Source organism: Dermacentor andersoni, chromosome 11 (assembly GCF_023375885.2).
Source record: "Dermacentor andersoni chromosome 11, qqDerAnde1_hic_scaffold, whole genome shotgun sequence".
Lineage (NCBI taxonomy): Eukaryota > Metazoa > Arthropoda > Arachnida > Ixodida > Ixodidae > Dermacentor > Dermacentor andersoni.
Window position 1 is genome coordinate 72,883,040 of NC_092824.1, and position 17,596 is coordinate 72,900,635.

The window sequence follows — 17,596 nt, forward strand, 5'->3', positions numbered from 1 at the left end:
AAGTCATGAATACATTACTGGGAGAATAGATGAAGGCTAAGGAAAATATTTTATTGGGATAATCAAGACTGCTGTGTTTTACTTCCGACTGCTCATTTATCGTTTACATGAAGTCAGTTTTAACACGGGAGATTAGACCAATGGTGGATGACCGAAACTCGGCAAAATTTTAATGAAAAGGGGCTGCAATTTAAACATCAATATGAACTCATCGCTACCAAGCCTATGAACATAACGGCAAGGTTCACTCAGAGTTCTCGCTAAAACATTTGTACTGCTGTTTCTGACACAAGAGCCGAGGATAGAAAACGAAGGCATTCGTAAATTTGACGTGATCAAAGTTTTCAGAAGCGCGTTTTTTTTTTTAATATGGAAAGGGTTATTTCCCTGTCTTCTGGCTCGTGAAGAAGTGCACTTGTTTACACATATTGCGGGCTTTCTTTCAAGCTTGTAAAAAAAAATCTTGCACAAATTGAACAACAGAAAGCTGAACAGAGAATTTCTGAGGGTGGGCTACAATTTTTTCATTGACTCGTTTGCTCTGAATATACTGTTACAGCAACATATATTATAACATTATTATTAATAATATTACCTATATTGTAATTTGGCGAAAGACAAAAAATTGACCTGCTCGAAACAACGGGGAACAACCTTACCTTGAATCCTTCCGGCTATGAGTCACTTGCATATTTTTACATTTTGGAACAATTTGCGTGGGGAGCTCGTATATATTGCAGCAGTAACTTCAAGTGCACAAGCAACACCCTTGCTTGAAATTAATTATCCGGCGTGATGGCTCTGTGGTTGTTATTGTGGTTATCAGGACGACGTCCCAGGTTGCATCAACTGCAGCGGCGGCCGTATTCCGTGAGGGCAGCATGCGAAGTGCTAGAGTGCTTAAATTGAAGAGCACGTTAAGGAAACTGAGGTGTTTTTAAAACATAGTACGGAGTGCCCCTCAGGGTGTCTTTAATCATAGCCCATGTGGTAATTGCTTCGGCACGTTCCCATTTCTGATTCAATTTACTTTCACTGCCCAGAACACTATTTGCAGCGTACATCTTAGCTGAAATAAGCTACAGCGATATCCTCAAACACTCAAACACGCCTCTAGAATGCACTCCTTAAGAAAGACCACGCTCCCATGACATTGTTCTATGACAGCAGCACCGATTTATTGTCATGACGCCCAGAATTGTCGAAGTACGCTCCATAGGCGCACCAACTACTTGAGCCGCTGTTGTCAAGATATTCAAACCGAAACTTCTTTGGAGAAATAGATGTCCTAGCAAATTATTTAAGGCCCTCTCACAATTAGGATGATTTGTACTTTACGGATAGGAACTAAGACCAAAATTTCATGCCGACACCAGTTTCATGTCAGATATTACTTCTAAAGGACAAAGGTAGGCCATAGGTAGGTTTAGCTAACACACATCTGTGCCATAAGATAGTGAGCTCATAGACGACGCAGAAATTTGCGCAAGACGTTCGCGATGACGTTCGTTGATGCATGCGTTGAAACTTTTTGCCATGGACGCGTTTTGAGCAATCAGAATGCCAACACCTAATGAACACTTAGTCATAGGAAGCAAGAAAATATTAGAACGATGAACACAAGCAAACAATGACGTTGTTCATATGATCAGCAGTACATTTTATTGCAGTAGCAATTATATGGATGCTCCAGGCCGATTTCAGTCGTCGCCACCCTCGTGAGGTTCTGTAGAAAGTCCAAGGGCGATAACATCATCGCCGCGCGCCGTATGCTCTATGTGCGAGTGAAAGCGTGCCAGCCGGCGATCGCAGCTCAATCTCGCCCACGCGAACGTAGAAAGCGGGGAGGAAGCGCGTTGCCTTGCGTCGTGCGCAAAGCTCAAGGGGTGGGGTAGGAATGGAGGAGGAGGGGGGGGGGGGGGCGTTCTACTCCGGGCCGCCCTATCTTGAAAGCCATCTACGACGGCGACAGAGTCCATCACGCGCTGTCTTTTCACGGCTTGGTCCACGTTGACAAGAGACGCAGCACGAAAGTCAACTCGCTCGCTGCTGCTGCCGCGCTTCCTCCCTCCAGCCTTTTGACAGCGGCTTTCCGCGGTTATCAAGTGACATTTGTTAATGTTTGCTTGTGCGCGCGATACAACATGCTTGCTAATTTAGTTAGTAAGTTAGTATGCCTATGTTTACAAGTTTATACGGCCGATAAATCAAGTATCCTTGCTTCATACGAAGTAAGGATACTAGTAAGGATACTAATTAGTGGGCAGCTCGCTATACAGCTAGCTGTCCGCTAATTAGCTATCGCGATCGATGCTTCGCCTTTCAGGTGAGACTGAGGCTTTTTATCATGCCGCGGGCTATACCGGATGTTTCATCGAAAACTTTCAAAATTTGTTAAACGTTGCCTTAGGCACATAGCGCAATTATTGTTCATGAGGTTGCATAAAAAATGAAATGAATCGAATAATTAACAAATTTTATTAATTAGCTTTTAGCTAATTACCTATGGCCCCTATTGCAATTTAAAGATTCTAGCCGTGTTGTTCGCAAGGCGGATCCACTTGGAACGAATTCTCAGGATGACACCAGTTTCGAGATATTAATTCCCAATGTTTGAGGAGCAATGCATTGGCCTTTCACCTACTTCTGTGCATGAACGCATAAACGACGATTTGTTAGGACAGTAACTGGAACGCCAATGCAGTTCTTCGCGAAGTTCGGGGGTGAATATTTCGAAACTGGGGTCATTCTGAGAATTCGTTACGAGTTGCGAACTCTACGGCTGGAATTTGTAAATTTCAATATGTGCCATAAATCAATTAGCTCTAAACTTAATTAGTTATTTTAATTAGGTAATTATGCATTTCGATTTTTTTTGCAAGCAGTGCCCGCCTCTCTTAGATGAGCCCGTGTACTACAACTGTGCTGTCTGCCACAAGCGACCTTTAAGATATTTTGAAAGTGCTCGCTGAAACAACCGGTATACAATCATAACGAAACTTCTTTGTTGAGGAACAGCAGTCAGCTGTGTCTCAAATAGCCGTGTGGCGTTTAATAAAGGTCTGTATTATATGGGAAATGACAAAGCAAGCTGGATAATTTTATGGTATTGACTCACGCCCGCACATCTACACAAAACACTGCGTACATGGCATCAGTACTGTGAAAAATCTGCAGCGTGTAGTATGCTTTCAACAGATTTCTGTCCTTTCCTAGGGAGTACTATTTAGGTACAAAAGCAGAGTTCCTACGAATACGTCGCCAAGTAAGAAAACCGGGGAAACTGGCTGGTGTTCACAAAGTTATTATTGCGCGAGTGCCGTTCGCAAGACCAAGCGCCGACCAATCATTAACAAAACCTAACATTACCGAAGGTGGCCGTTCAAAGGTAGAGTTCCTACTACCGAAAATCTTCGTGAATTCATCGCAAGAGATTGTGCAGCATTCTTCACATTTTAGATTATTTTCTCTTTTCGTAAAGTGTTTGACCACCACAGCATAGCTTTTCAGTCTGTAATCATTCACTTGGTGCCAGGAATAAGAAATTATCTTGTGGAAGAATAGGTTCAACACAAAGTACGGCACCTGGTTTCTGGCAGTGACAGCCAACACACATACCCCTTGAAGTTTAACGTTCGATCGCAGCCTTACCAACGCACGTGATGCTACATGTGTAATGCGCTTTTTGAATATTCAAATTAGGAGACTCCATACTGGGGAATTAGGCTACAAGCTATAACCAGAGAATGAAAAAGTCATATGATCATCCTAACTCATTTGCAAATGAGAGGAAACCAGCGAAAAAGAAATACTTGCACAAAATGAAACTATCACAGGATAAGCACCCGACTTACAACTACAATTGACCAAAAAAGAGAAAATTTTGATGCTACGCGACAAGTACTACAAAAAAAAATATTGCGGCAGAACTAACCTCACGATGAGTGTGGATGGTAATGCGTTAGCATTGAATCGTATAGCGACACAGCTTATAACCACCGTCGAAAAGAGTTATGTGTGGGGCGTGTACTGCAGCGGGAATCCACTTTCGTGCTTCCATGAGAACACTCGGTGCCATTTAGCGCCGCCGCCGGGAAGTGGGCGCATGGCGTCTGAAATCTACGCATGGCCGGTGTGTGCGAACGCCGGGAAAGGTGTCATTCGGCGATTGGGCTCTTTCAAGCCAAGCTGCGTCACCTAGTGGTACTATCGAGAAGTCTGCGCGTGGCCTCTCAGGCGAGAAGCGCGGAGGCTGCGAACGTTGACCATTGTTGCCTCACTTGCCGCACACTTGGTAGCACAAAGTCAGTATATGCTGCTCCTGCGCGTAGCTCCCTAAATTGTTCGCGTGAAAGGCGGTCTTTAAATAGTGGCACATATCCAGTGCACTTGTGAGGCAGTCAGGTTATGCATCCGGTTGCTGTTCTTGAGGAACGCTGGGGACGCGGCTTAGATTCCGCTCAGCAGCAGATAAATTTAGAGATATTTTTCGTCATTGCAGAGAGGTGCCTTCCCAGTAGCGCGAATTTAGTTCCCCAAGTTGGCGTTAAATACCTAATGGCACGCACCCAGCGACCCAAGCTGGCAACCAAGGTTGATTCAAGACCAGCACAGACCAAGTGGCAGATATCCTGTGCTTAAAGTCGGCGTCAAAGACTTTCTTAGAACAGCGGCACCTGCCCAGTCCCGCATCTTACAGTGACCCACGTAGGCGATAAAAAAGCTCGTTGAAGAGTGGCACGTATGTACACATTGCCACATACTCAGTAGTGCAAGTTCCTCCGATAGTTAGTTTCAAACCCTGCTCCCTCAGCACGGGGGGCCGATGCGCTATCCATTCGATCACTGACTATCCAATGACCCAGGTAGGCGGGAAAAATGTTCGATGCAAACTACATTGAAAGATAGATAGACACATAGCCCTCGGAAATTGCGTGAAAAGCCCTAAGATTCCTAACGTATTATTACGTCACACGCTACATCCGTGTTTTCCACAAGATCCAGCCGAGACGCGGGAATTTTTATGTAGTCAGGCGGGCCTTAGTGTTAAAGACAGAAGATTGCGCGAACATCAGAAAGTGGTCCCAACAGGCACTGGTGAAAATTTAACGCTACATTGTAAAATGTGTGATTGCCCTCCTATGTCGAAAGATGCTATTTTTAGTGCATAAGAGAAAATGAAGAACAGGTGAGGGATTGAAAGACCTTATTATATTAAAAGATTGGGTGACAGAAGACCTGGTATAGTGCGCCGTCATATGTAATCAGTAGACGCTGATTGGTCCATCAGTGCCGTCATTATTTCCGCTTGAACAAAAATTCACTCGCGCGCTTCGTCAAGAAGCGTGGGAACCGAGCGACGCTCGCTTGAAACATACTTGATAGACTTCCTCATCATGCGAGCAAGCGATGGAACCGTCATTTTGTGATATGAAGCCGCCCCTTCGTGAGATTGTCCATTATCTCGAGCCTTTATAATATTTTAAATTAGAATTTTGATCGTTAGATTAAGGTGAAAAGCTTGCCTGTTTCTCTCTGCGCAATGATGCGTGCTCAATATTATGTTCAGGTGCAATTCACAGAACTTTTCACTTCTTTACTTCACTCAGGGAAACTAAGTATAACTTAGTTTCCCTGAGTGTGGACAGAACAAAGATGCACAGAACTGACGTATTAAAACAGATGTCCATAGCTAAAGTTGTAAATGATATTTTCTTTTACAGTACCTTTAGCTGAACACCTTCAGTAGCACCTTTTCCGTGTAAAATAACACTAATTCGATACTTTACGCTTGTAGAACAGCCTAATTATTGACATGTCTTGCGGCAATTATTAGGTGTCATGCATTTTTACGATAGCATCTTCACTGCCCACAAAAATTTTTTTGCGAGGAAATCCATGGAAGAAGCTTTCAAACACACCTGCCTTCATGTAAAAGACAAGTAATCCTTGTGAAGTGATGATTTATGTCTGTTCCCTCGGTCATAGTATTTACACTCATCCAATGGATGTCACCTACACACACGAGAAGCCAAAAGCAACCATGAAAATATCCAGTTTTGAAAGCGACACTATGCATATTCTGTTAGCAGGAATCTTTCAAATAACTTTCCTCTGGCAGAGGTACTTCGTAGAAGAAAGTGAAGTCTCCTAGTGGTTGGTCTCAGTGATCGCTTTATCGGAGACACATATGGAAGACATATAACTCTGTGACAGAAAATACTGCGGAGTTCAAGTGAGCGTGTTCTAATAGATTGTAGACGATAGAGTCAGTGACGTCGGCTACACTTTGGTTATCCACAGCACACGTGACAGTTTCCCCGCTGTGCGCTTCGCATAAGCTTCAGCCTACATGCTAAAATTATAACTTGTAATTAGTTCCTAGAAATCAGGACGAGAAGGTATTACTAAAGCCAAATGGGTCTCATAATTTTTCCACCATGACACCTTCCATTTGACGATGCTCATGGGGAGAACTTAATTCAGATAAAAACAAAGACAGATTGCTTAAAAATATTTGTATGTTAGCAGCACTTCTCTAAATATTCCTCACAGCCTCACGTTTCTGCCTGTGGAAACTAAGACCTCTGTTTCGAAACATGCTCAAAAAAGATTGTAGAATATGTGTTTTCTAAAGTCAGGTGTCAGTACACTGGTTAGTCATTTTGCGATGATTTTGGTATAACTTAGTTTCCCTGAGTGTCGACAGAACCAAGATGCACAGAACTGACGTATTAAAGCAAATGTCCATAGCTGAAGCTGTAAATGACATTTTCTTTTACAGTACCTTTAGCTGAACACCTCCAGTAGCACCTTTCCCGTGTAAAATAACACTAATTCGATACTTTACGCTTGTAGAACAGCCTAATTATTGACATGTCTTGCGGCAATTATTAGGCGTCATGCATTTTTCCAAACAACGTGTGGAACTCGGATCCGTGACTTTGCCCTTTCGATTGCGAATCCTACCAAATGACGAGCATAACTTATCAGAAGAAGCTGCTTCTCCTAATACATATTACAATACATATTACCTTGACCAGTTTAAATATTTAAGGCCTGTAACCTTCAGATTTCTAATGAACTACAAGTCTCGGGAACCATTTCTTCATACGTGGGAAACGTACATGACAGTGTACGCAGCTTCGAATTTTGGCTTGGTATTTCAATGATCTACTAGCGCACTTAATTGTATCACACATGACCGCGAACTTTAATGATGCGGACATTTAGGAGAGTTGGAAGACCATTAAAGAATACTATTAAGAAACGTCATATTCTGGCAATGGGCTGTTTTTGTGCAATGGCAAGAGATGAGGCTGCGTGCTGACATTTCACAAGACGCATATCTGTCATAACTGTCAAGGGCATATCTGTCATAAAAGCCCGGATGTCATTTTCCGGGCTTGATGACATCACAATTTTTTCCTTTCTTTCTTTCTTTCTTTCTTTCTAGTGACACAGCCACTTCTTAAGCGCTTAGCGGTACATTCCGCCCATATCAAAAAAAAAGAAAAAAAAAGAAAACTTGATTGGAGAGATGGCTAATGAAACATGCATCGCTAAACGAAAAAGCTTTCTTTAAGGACTATATAAACCTCCGACGAAGCACCGTGAAAACACTTGAAGAAGAAGAATATATTACACTACTTATTTCTGTAAGTAAACTTGCATATTTCAACAGACAATTATATTTTATTTTGTGACATTTTTTGCCTCTCTTTGGCTATAGAGTTCGCTTACTGGCCACGTGGTCATGGGCGTAATTTGCAGCAACAGTGGCTGGGATTCATAATTGCGACTGCATGCAATGACAGACGCGTACTAAGACTTAGCGGCAAGGTAAACCATCGCAAGTGGTAAAAAAATGACCAACCGTCCGGCACTAAGGCACACTTCATAGTTGATTCTGGCGTTCGGAAATGTATTCTGCCATCTGCAATTAGCCAAGTCAGATAATTAGCCAGCCACGATAACCAAAATTAAACCGAAATGGCCTTCTCAGGTCATTTTCTAAAGGAGCAAAGAGTATTCGAACCTCTACCAACATACTAATTTATACATTACATGTATTTCTATTTACGAACATAAACTCACCATTCCAGTAGGGATTAGTTTGGATCTGTATTTAAAAAAAAGAAAGAAGGGAGGATACATGGCCTAAATTTTTTATAATAATGCTTAATAAGGCTTAGACGTAACTGCACCCTAGGAAGTATATCATTTGTGCTCTAAATGCTTCATCACTATTAGTTGTGGGAGAGCTGATTTGCGACATAGAGGGAATCGGCAAGCACGAAAGGAAACTAACTGGGCTCCTCAGAGAATTAGCTGGAATCTTCAAAATTTGCTGCAATAATATATCGCGATACACAAAGAAAAGCTAATTTGCTCTAAACGTCAGATTCAGTTAATCTGGGCCCGATGTATACGGGACTGATACTGAAAACTACACATGCTCTGTGCTTTACACCTAAAGAAGCATTTAGCACGGTGGAAGTTACACCTGTGATAACAGGTAGCGGACAGGTCAAGCGTGTCTGCAAAGGGTGTTTTACATCAACTTACGCCTTTCTTACGCCTTTCTGTAAATAAATTTCTCTCTCTTGTATCTGTCTTACAACAGATTTTGCGTTAAGTGCCTGGACCTTTTTTTCTATACGAAAAAAAAAAAAAAACCAGATAACGCCTCTATTTGATACAGGCATGCGGAAAATGAATACTGAAGCTATTGCTGCCAATTATTGCTCGTAGCCGGTGGTATTCAATATGTAGCTTGCCCGTTTAACTATCTACTGAGTGTTAAAGTCATTCCTTAATATGTAAAAAGAAAGTAGCCACAGAAATGTATACTTATACCTGTAATGCTCTCGGCGGGGACCTGTGTAGTTAAAGTTATGTATGTATGAACATGTATGAACATGTATGAACATTACGGCACACATACCACCAACCAAATGACAGTAAAGAATAGCTTTAAAGAGATGCTGCTCATCGCACTGGCGTGTATATTTGAGTCTACATATAATGCACACTACATATGATAAAGTCAAGTCGAGAACCAAGACGATCAATAAAAGCTATGATAAAACTTAGGCTTTCGCGCCTAGAAACATATGCGCACTATTGAGGTGGTCCAGGGTCACTACCCTACACCGCAATTGTCCATTCGGCAGCATAAGTAGTGAATATTATTAGAAAGGTCCCATGTGCTTAGCTCCACAGCAGAAACGCCCATCTATAGGTCTGACTCAGCTTATCAGACATCTGCTCATCGCACTGGCGTGTATATTTGAGTCTACATATAATGCACACTACATATGATAAAGTCAAGTCGAGAACCAAGACGATCAATAAAAGCTATGATAAAACTTAGGCTTTCGCGCCTAGAAACATATGCGCACTATTGAGGTGGTCCAGGGTGGCTTGTTTGACATCCGCATCTTGTTGAGTTAGTTTCCCATAATGGATTCGTTTATTTGTTCTTGTTTTTATATGCTTTTGTTGCCTACACTGTGCCTACGCTCTTCAGGCGTTCGGAGACATGTTGCAAATAAGTGCTGTAGGAGGCGTTTGTGCATTGCGTGCCATTTGTGTTACACCCTCTTTACGCTTTACCTAATGGAGCTCTTCAGCGTAGCCTAAAAACTCAGAGATTGGCGGAACTCAGCAGTTTGTAAACAGGGCGTAACAGCGGCTCTGTATTATTTCGTATAGTGTCGGCAAAAACCGCGAAGAAGGACGTGAACGTGGATTTTATCCATCACCAAGCTATTCTACCAAACTACCCTACATGCCGCAATTGTCCATTCGGCAGCATAAGTAGTGAATATTATTAGAAAGGTCCCATGTGCTTAGCTCCACAGCAGAAACGCCCATCTATAGGTCTGACTCAGCTTATCAGACATCTGTAAAGCTACGCAATTAAATTATGGGAATAGTGAGCGCGTATGCGATGGCATACACGTTTCATTGTAAGCATAGCAATCTTTCGTAATTATTTGTGCCAACATCTGGCGAACTTAAAATGCTAAATGTCTTTGCATTTTCTTTTGATCTTAAATATGTCATTAACATTGCCGGCCGAACCGGAGGAGATGGGAGCTGTCGGAAAGAAGTCCTATTGAAGAGCGCTCTCGTCCTTTCGTTTCCTTTCGCCTCTCACTGTCTGCTTTCTTTTTTCGAGTTCTTTAATTAAAGCACCATGTCAAGTAAACACCAACTCGCCCAAGAAAAAGTGATCCTCATGTCCTATTGAAACTTGGTGCGGTTCCTATAGGAAACATTAGCCACGTTGGCTCAGCAGCCACATGGTGCTGTGCTGATACGCGCTTGGTATCGAGATTAACGGCCGCGGAGTTCACATTCGGATTGCAGCGGAATGCGCATATGGTTGTCCCGCATGCTTCAGGCTCACCACGCGAGACAACAGAGCCCCTCTTCGTAAAGATTAACCTGGAGGCGTCTCTAAATGGCGGCTTTCGCAAGTTCACTATCACTTTTTTGACATTACATGCAACTAAACCTTTCTTGTGAAAAAAAAAGAAAACAGAAAATGTATGGAAGTTCTTGTGACGCATCGTTTCTGTAGTCTTTCGTGAGCTTATCTTTGTGTGATTTCACAAAAACTATATTTCTTTCCAGTAGTTCTATAGAAAGGGTTTTAGAAAGTTTGTTCTATCAAGAGTAAAGTTTACTCTCTTGTGACTGCTGCTTTAACGTAGTACGAAGAGTCAAATTCTGTGATGCCACTTTAAGAGATCATACATGTACACATAAGTAAGCTACGTAGAACATATCAGACGTAACCAATGAGAATGCATCTTCTAACATTTCTGATTTCAGTGGTATATAATTGAGAAACTATAACTCATTGGCTCGCGCATACGAGCTGTATTTTCCTCTACTTGCTTGGCTGGTGAAGCTGCACATAAATGGTGATTGAGAATTGTAAACAGAAGAAAAATCTGATTTGGCTCACAATATTGGTGATAATTTTGGTACTTTACCGTAACGTATCAATTCTGTTAAAATGAAAACAAAATTGGGTCTCTCACCACAGACACATCAAAGCCATTTTTAAATAAAAGATTCTGTACTTCTTGCTTTGAAAAAAATATTCCGTAGTGAAATAGAAAATATCAATTTTCTTGTTTTTTCACGTTTATTTTATGCTATTCAGTCATGTGGAAGTCCCCATCTTGACATGTGATTGCAAACGCAGCGTCAATGTTCTATAAGTACGTTGTCTTCTAACTGCCACCGTTATGATTAAACGCTTCAGTTTTTATTATTATATTTGTTCTTATAAAATGTCACCCCATTATCTCCCTGTTCGGGGTAGTGTTTACAGAACCTGAAGCTTCGTTCCAGAGAAAAACAACGATGAATGGCATGATCTATATAAAAATATTCAGCGTACTTTCACTTATCTCGGGGACAACGTCAGACGCCCAAGAAGTCCAGGATGCGAAAGGCAAGGTTGCCATTTTCTTTTTGTTCTCACAGGAAAAAATTGAGTTGTCACGATAGATTCTTCTCACACGTATTATTGTATTCCATCCCAATAATGAGCAGTTTTTTTGCTTTCAAGGCATTTTTTATCAGGTGTTGATCACCGCATGGATATTTGGGTGCCTGAATGAAAGAGCGATGCATGCTTCGAATCACTTTCCAGAAAAGAAACCAAGACTAGGATCGCCTTCCCGCCTCGATCTTCACCATCACTGACCATGACGTGTTCAAGTGCGGCCTCATTAGACTTCCTAATATTGTTATTGCCAGTTCCCCTCTTTAATGCCTGTGCGGCCCAGAGAGCAAATAAATGAAGTGAAAAGTAAGGAACATATAACAACATCCTAAGGGATAAAAATAATTACTACCGGAGAGGACGAATGCATTAGCATCTGTATTCTACAAGGTCAACCCGCTCAACAACCCACCTTGATTGAGTGATAATGATTTATGAATGAATAATATAATTATTTAGTGAATTACATTTAGGAATGAAGTCGTGGGATGTGCCACTAGGAAAGGGGCTGCCAGGAATGCCCTTGAATTCGTCATTGCGCTTCAGTGGCACGGCAATTTCAAGCGATAGTGTTGTAGCAACACACCCTAATTGTACTTCGGAGTATACTGGAGTTATAGCACGTCTGCCATATCACTCGCCTTTATTGTAGGAGTCCATAAGGGCTGTTAGTAAAACGCAGCACCGCTGGTCGAGAGGCAGCGGTGTACTCTGGAGAAGACGGCGTAGCTCTTTGAGTATAAGACCTTTGTAACACAAGAACAAGATGTAGCATGACTGCTTTCTTACGAAAACAAGGAAAAACTTGTGTTATTAGGTATATAATGAGTTCTCAAAATATGTTAAGTGCTTGCCGGGTCAGTCAAGGTCACATCAGCTCGTCTATTTGCCAGTCCTGCAGCTGTTGGCAGGTTCGTGCCATAGGCATTGTGCTTTGCCTAACGCGGTTGAAGCACCTGATATCAACCTACCCTTAAACAAGGATCGCGCCAACTTCAAAATGCTAAGCCGATTAGCTTGATAATTAGGCCAGGCTTAGATATGCGCAAGCAATGAACATGGGATTATGATTTTATGCGTTATTTCAGTAACTAAAAGGTGCTGCGGTTCTTGTGAGCGTATAGTTTTCACGATAGCAGTAATTGCGGCCACACCTATTCAGGACCTTGGAATCTCCAAACACAGCTGAAGTTAGCCATTTTTTTGGCAGTTGCTGCCTAACAACCGCATAATGTTGTGGTCTCAAACACGACAGGGCTATATTGATGACTTCCACGCTCGTTTTCTGTGCCTTTAACAACTATATTCCGTGTCGAAAGAAAAATCTTTCGCACGACAAGCTAACTACTTTAATCGTGTGCGTTTAGCGAGATTAATGTGCTTGCGGTTTTGAATACCGAGAATTTCGCGTGATGTTAGTGAAACTTTTTTCTAACTAATGAAAGCTAGTGGCGCAGATCATCACCCTAATAATTTTGCAGGGCAACGATGCCTGGAGCATAACAAGTGCTCATTTTCCCCATACTTACTATACGTGCACGGGGATGATCATTTAACTCTTGACTGCTCCTTTTGCTGCACTAAAGAACTTTAGACAATGCACGTTTGCCGAATTGTTGGTTCTGAGAGCTCTAGTAGAATAAAATAAAAAGCCTTAACGTGCAATATTTAAGCATAGTAAAATTTTAAACACAGATAACGTCACAAAGCCCAGAAGGATGCCATAGCGTATCGGCCGATCTCAACAGTATTTTTAAGTCTGTTACGCACATGAAGCGCCAGAATCTGCCGTGTGAGAATGTTCTTTTTTGTACGGAAGTGAAATTATATAAATGTATAAAGGAGGCAGAAACCGCCTAAAGAGATAGGCAATTCTTCTACATAGCCTGGTATCTGTGTTCCCATAAAAATTGCGAATCAAGTAGTAGATATCAATGAGTAGTTTTGAAACGAGTTGCCACATTTAATACAAAACAGATACCGTGTAGAGCAAGAATGTGCCCATCGTCAACGAAAGAGATAGTTGAGTTAAATTTCAGAAAGCGATGATCTTTTTCGCTCTTCCGGTAATGATGACTGCTGTTGGTAACGATCTGTAAATTTTTCGCAATGCGTAGTGAAGCAGCCTTTGATTTTTCTTCCAGCGAAAATTTACTTGATGTATGACTTCACAAAGGAAAGAGCTAATGTCCCCTTCGGCGTCAAGAATTAGTCAGAAGCATAAATCCTTCGTATCCAACCATATGCCTACATTGCTGACAGTAATTGATGCCTTGTGACGCGGAGTGAGGCAGCACAAGGTTTTACATAGGCAATATTTGAAATTATTTTTAACTTACAATACTAAACCTGAACTTCATAGGAGTAGTCATAACCGCCAAATAAATGATGTCGTAACGTAGCCCTGCACTGGTGTCAATAATTGCTGCCGTTCTGACGGACACAGATTAGTCTATGTTCTGATGGACACAGATTAGTTCATGCCACCCAGGACCGTGACAGCTCGCAGAGAATTTAACGCCGATGCTTGGGCGACGTCTACCGCGACAACATTCTTCCGAGGGTTGACTCGGGCGTCCTCAATGCCATTTGGCAACAGTCTCTCGAGTTCAAGCGATGCAACTTGCCTGTTGAGGAACTTCATGTTGTCGGAGGGTAGCACAGGTAAGACAAGGATGGTGTATTTCGGCGAACTCTGCGGAGTCCTCATAATAGACGTGTCCACAAAGGCCCTAAGCATCCGCCGCTTTGCTTTCTGACTCAGGACAGTCACGTAGTCGTCGTCGGAGCTGTCGTCGCTCTCGGTCGAGTCTATCAGGGTAGCCTCGCTGTCGCTCGAGAGGCTGTTCCGCTTCCTTGAGGCTGCCGACGCGGGCGCCGCTACATCAGGTGGGAGTGCGGGTTGCACCACTTCCATTCCCGTCGAGCAGAGAACAGTGATCCCCGGAAGAAAGCGAAGAAGCGAGAAAAGTTTTGTGTTACACAGTGGCAACAAAGCGATTAAGAAATAAAGTACGTTCTCACAAGTATTGTGTCACAGAATTGCTTTTATAATTTTGTTCAGTTCAGTTTAAACTATGAAGCACTCGATGTGATTAATTAAGGGATTTCGGTGATTTCCAGTCTCCGTTTTAGGGCAGGTCTTGTGATGCTACGAGTAATAAGGCATACCTCAATTGTGTGTAGCGGGATTATTTGGAAATGTTGCAAACGAATTGATTTGACGAAGGCAGCATGATATTTTACCTATGTCTGTTGAATTGCGGATAACTATGCCAGGGAAAGAACCAGAAACATTTGTTTCAATGATGAGTATATGAAATTCGTAATTGAGCCTTTGGGTTATGAAATTGCTTATTGCTAAATTGCTTTCTTTATTCATTCATGGAAAACCCCGAAACACATTTCTTACCATTGAGGAAAATTTTCGTCTTGATTATCTCGAGTAGAAAATGTGAAGTGAAATAAGTGCCCCTCAACGCGATTAGAATTCACAGTAGAAGTCCCTTTCAACAAAAGGTAGATTGACGACTTTTTCTTGCTGCTTATATTTCTTGTCTTCCACTTACTACAAAGACGTTCGCTTTGTTTTTTCAGAAGGTCATCTCGTTTGCCGAACTGAAGAATGCAAACATCGAGGTAATGTATACGTTTCACGGAAGTAGGTGCTTTCGGTGCATATTCAACATAGTCATGATGTGCACTGTGTACTAATGACAGAAGCAAACACTACCTGCAAAATCAGCGAACCTCTGCCAGAGTGGAAAGCGATCATCTCATGAGTAAGAAATGTAAAAAACGTCAAAGAAGGCCTAATTCCTCAAATTAAAAATGCAGTTCAAGTTCGTGATGCGTACGCGCATATATTTCACTTGGAAGAGAAAATATGGTTTGTATCCTTAATGCACAAACTAGCGTCTCCCAGTGCCTTCCAGTGTGAAACCAGCGCGTTTCTTGACGCTGTTTCGCATTGGGGATGCTGGCGCTCACTGGGACTCACTGGCACACCAGTGAGAACGCAAAAGAAGAGCTGAGTAACAGTGGACGAGACGCTGGTTTCACTGCTATGATGCTGGGGAGCACTGGTTTGGGCAGCACACACGCCGGTCCCTGCTGCAGCTCGCTGGATCTTACTGGAAAGTGCGGTGGTTGCTTTTGTGCCGCGATTGTTCCAGAATACAGATTGTTGTTTGAACAAAATTACGCAAACGCGGATAACGCCTCGTTCTTCTGTAGTTTGTACCCAAACGATGACTGCGAGTTGTCGCCGTTATCGCAGTGTTGTGGAGTCGACGCAAAACACAGAAGTCTTTCAGACGCGTTCGAGCGGACCCCAAGGAAGCCTGCCGCTGACTGATATTATCGCACCGATAACGAAGCTGAGGTGATTCGAGCGCCTCCGCTTTCCTTAGTGTGCTGAAACATAACGGATAAAAAATTCTGAGGCTCAAATACACACATTTTAGCATTCTCCCGGTACCCGTGCCAATATCGTTTCCTGCCACCGAAGCCGAGTCCGTATACACGCTATCGGCCCATCTGGGCTCAGTAATCAACAACTCAAACAAGGAGAAATTATTTTTTATTTCCGGTTTCCCATCGGTGTTCTTAAATAAACAAATTTATCGTGTTTACAGCGTCAGCAGAAGAATCGATCAGTGCGGATGTGACGCGTTTTAAACATACGTATTTGTGTTGTGGCCGAAGGCTGCTAGACCTAGCCTGAGCTTCTCTGACGAAGATATGTGACTAGAGAGACGGGTTGAATGAAATACATTGTTGAACTAAGAAAATATTGCTTATCCTATGCGCGAAGAACAAGAAACGGCTATCAAACTCGGAAGTAACAGCTCATACAGCGTCCCGGATCGGCGATTCATTTAGGACTTTTTTCGTAATTAAAATCCCAGTCGCAAAAGAAAATCAGTAGTATGGCACTTCCACGAATACTATTGAATACGGACAACATGCATTTTTTTTTCAGTTTTAGTTTAGTTTTACTTAGGTTTAGATTTAGTTTGGTTAGTTTTAGTTTTAGTTATTTTAGTTTTAGTTGCGGCGTGATTATTATTCACGAATTGCGATGTGCTGGCGTGGTATAGTGCTAAGTACCGGGCTTAAGATCTCGTTGCTCTCAGTTGCTTTCCTTATTCAACAGAATATACACGGTGGCCAGGAACCACGCATTTCAAGCTCTAGAGCTGCTTCTCGCACCAGCACCCAGCGCCTCCTAGTATACGGCGCCTGCCCAGCGCCCCAGCATCCAGCGCGCGACACTGGGCCCATAATCCGGCATGGCACTGGATACTCGGTCTTGCAATAGGGTAGGCTCTTTAAACTCAGTTACGAAGAAGCTTTAACTCGAGAACTGCTAAATAAGTGGGAAACAAGAAACTGCTGCCCTCAGCAACCACGATACCAATATTATATCTGTTTTATTTATAAGACAATCTTGAAACTCAGTGACTGCAGGAAGTTGATCTTAATTTGGTCCGTCAGCTGTTTTAATTGGTGAAAGGCCAAATTAAAAAAAAACATGTCGCTTAGAACTACAGGTGAGTGAATATCAGAAATTACCAATATGAATTGAATACGAATAGTAAGTGTCAAATACCGAATCGAATATAATATTGAACAGTGAAATGCAGACGCTTATGTTTACAGCTGGAATATTTACTTCGGTATAATTGGGTATCGCGCTTTTAATGACTATAGTGAAAAAGACACCTTCCTGTCAGGGACAATTAGCATCAGGTTTAAAAGCACGATCACTGATTATGTTGTGATCCATGTAGCCTCCTCGCCCCTCCTCCCACCCTGCGCAATTCCTTGTTGTAATCTAGGTAAAGTGCAAAGAAGTGAATGCAAATAAAACCTCTATATCACTTTATCTTTAACAACATATACCACTCTTCAGTGCCCGATAAAAAATGGGGTGTTCACACCGCTATCGAATGAAATGCAATGCAGATATTCTAGCGCGCGAAAGGCGCGCTCGTGAAGTTGAACTGCTGCTATAAGGTCCCCTCACATGTTTCGTTGTTTGCTTATCAACGTTTGCCTCAT